Source organism: Coturnix japonica, chromosome 20 (assembly GCF_054131305.1).
Source record: "Coturnix japonica strain WE chromosome 20, WE-NBRP24, whole genome shotgun sequence".
In the NCBI taxonomy this organism is placed as follows: Eukaryota; Metazoa; Chordata; class Aves; order Galliformes; family Phasianidae; genus Coturnix; species Coturnix japonica.
In genome coordinates, this window is record NC_140682.1 from 10523398 (window position 1) to 10526109 (window position 2712).

Here is a 2712-nt window from a genome sequence, read left to right on the forward strand (position 1 = left end):
GCTCACGGGAGGCCAATGCCCACTGTTTCCTGCCTGATAAACGCAGATCTCTGGCAGCATTCAATTGTCTTCCCTGTACAACCACCCAGCCCCCCTCGTCGTCATCAAAACCAGTATCATTTTAAAGTCAATGAATCTTGCCTGTAAAAGCACATTCATACAGAAATTCATTGGTTTGGGGGACTGAAATTGAGAACACCTCTGTAGGCAAACACTCCCATCAACTTCCATATGTCTGAATGTGCAGCCCCTCCTCATGCAGTGACCCTCCTTCCACAATTGCAGACGGTTTCATTCCCCACAGCAACTTCACAGTGGCAGAAGGGACGGACACCTCCCTGTAACCAGAAGGAAACAACAAAGGAAAATAAAGGGACACCCGCAACCTCTCCAGCCTGTCCCGGTCCCTCTGGTTGGCTTCCCTCCCCTACAATATATTGACTGCACTGCTCAGTTTGTATCGTCTGCAAACCTGCCATCATCTATGTTACTGACGAAGGAAGATGCTGAAGAGCAACGGTTTATATGGGTTAATACCTTGGGAGCCCCTCTCTTCAAGGAGCTAGTTCTGCAAGTCTGAGTCCCACAAAGGGTGGTCTCCATAGACGTTCAAATTCGTGCTGCACAACCCTACTTAATTTTCTGTATTCATTTCTGTATTGATCTCATGTGGATCAAAATAACACAGTCAGTATCTGCAACGAGTCTAGGCCGAGCAAAACTTTTGATGGAGGGAGCAAAGAGATCAAGACAAGATGATGTAGTGCAATGCAGTCAAAGCAGCTGGCCAAGCAAAAGCTATGTGCATGCATTTCCAAGCTGAGCACGCACCTGGAGCTGGGACTGTATCACTCATTGTCAGAAGAATTCCTGAGTACCCTCATAAAGAAAGCTATACACCAGTGTGACTGGAGTCCATTTACACCAATTAGACCTCTTTACATTTTAATAAGCACCATTTACTACTCCAAAGTTGCACTTCCCTTTGCCTTTCCATCTGAAGGGCTTTGAAAAAGTCTCTGAAATAGAAATTCTGTGATTGCTGTAATACACTTGGGTAGGTATCTGGACTTCCATTTTGAGACATCCAGCGCCTTTTACAGAAATAAAGAATACTCAAGGACTTACGCCACCAAATTCCAACTCAGTTTTACACCACTGGTTTTTGATCTGATAGGCAGGAGACAGCGAAAGGCAGCTGCTCAGCAATCCCAGGAAGACAGCTGGGCTCTAGGGAGACAAGAAGGGCAGTAAGGTGACAAACAAAGTGATTATAAGGTTTTATTTAACAGCTCTGTATGGGACGATTCAACTACTTCAAGCTCCAGCAAGCTGCTAGAGACTGTTAAAGCAAGACACCTCAGCGACCTCAAAAGCTGACAGCCTTTCAAAAGATAAACTGAACATACCACCTCAAAAAGCATACAATCAATCCATAGAAATTAATCCAGCAAGCAGTCCTATGGTCAAATTGTGTGCTGCCAGTAAAGCCTTTTCATGAGCATTAAGAACATTTCTGGTTAGAGAGTTATCACAACATGGGCAGAAAATACCTAGGAGAATAGGAAAAAGAAAAAAGCAACCTACCCTTACCCTTATCCTACCCTTATCCAACTCCTCTCCCACATTTAGAATTGAAACAAGTTCAAATGCCATAAAAAATTGGGGGAATAAAACCATCTGGTATTTCCCAGGCAAACCACCAAGACCACAGAACCACAGAATAGCCCAAGTTGTAAAGGAACCACGAGGATTATCAAGTCCAACCCGATGCTCCAGGAAGGACAACCTAAACTCAAACGGCCTTTAAGCTGCAGCAGCTCAGGGCCAGGCCCACAGCCTCAGGGAGCATGTTCCATGACCGCTGGTATCAGACACAGCAAGCACAGGGAGCAGGCAGGTAGGCACAGCAAAGCAGCAAGCAAAGCCCAATTTCTCAGAGGGGGCCTGCTAACAGGAAGACCAGACACTGTCCTCCCAAAAAAACTCCACCATTTTGACAGCCAAAACAGAAACTACATTTTCGGTTCTCATGACTCTTCCCTGTGCTCCCAAATAAATAGTTTCGTGACATCCTCTATCACACTGCAACTGCTCAGAAGTAATAATCAAAATTATATCACTTTTGCATGGTGGTAACGAGAGTCCATTCCCATTGTGTCCCTCCGTGTTATGAACACTGCAATTGGCCTTCTGACAGCCTCTTGAATGAATCCACCAAAAGCAAGGAAGCACCCTGCCCTTACTCTGAAGAGAGAAAGAAAGCAAGGTTCATGGAAACAGGCACACAAGGCTCGCAACCAGACACGGTGCTCCAGGCTCCTGATCATGCCAGAGATAGGACTACCACAGTGCCAGAACATGATTTACCACTAAAGGAAACATCTGGGAGCACAATCACAACTTCAGCACAAGCTGTAACGGCTCAGCATATTTAGCTTCCGTATCATACAGCTGGAGAACGAGATACTCCCAAGCATCAGTCAGCAAGCACTCGGATGAGCCAGCCCTTCGGTTTTAATGATGACTGCCACCTTTGACACCTTACCAGAAGATACTTCCATTTATTAGCCTGGACTTCGTTTCTTCCATCAGCAGCTGCTCCTAAACTGCTCTTGATTCATACAGCGATACCATCGACTTCTAGCACGAGCTGACCTGCAAGACAGAGAAAAGAAAGCAGGATGACAACAAACACAGACGTAGCATCCT

At 45.6% G+C, this 2712-nt stretch overlaps 1 long non-coding RNA gene across 1 annotated transcript; it reads right to left on the reverse strand.

Annotated features, from left to right (window-relative positions):
- Positions 1-218: 218 nt before the first annotated feature.
- Positions 219-2203, reverse strand: LOC146757650 (uncharacterized). Its single transcript, XR_014936036.1, has 3 exons — positions 2124-2203; positions 1129-1230; positions 219-338 (listed from the first exon to the last, which is right to left on the reverse strand). It is a non-coding gene; the product is annotated as an uncharacterized LOC146757650 (long non-coding RNA).
- Positions 2204-2712: the final 509 nt, after the last annotated feature.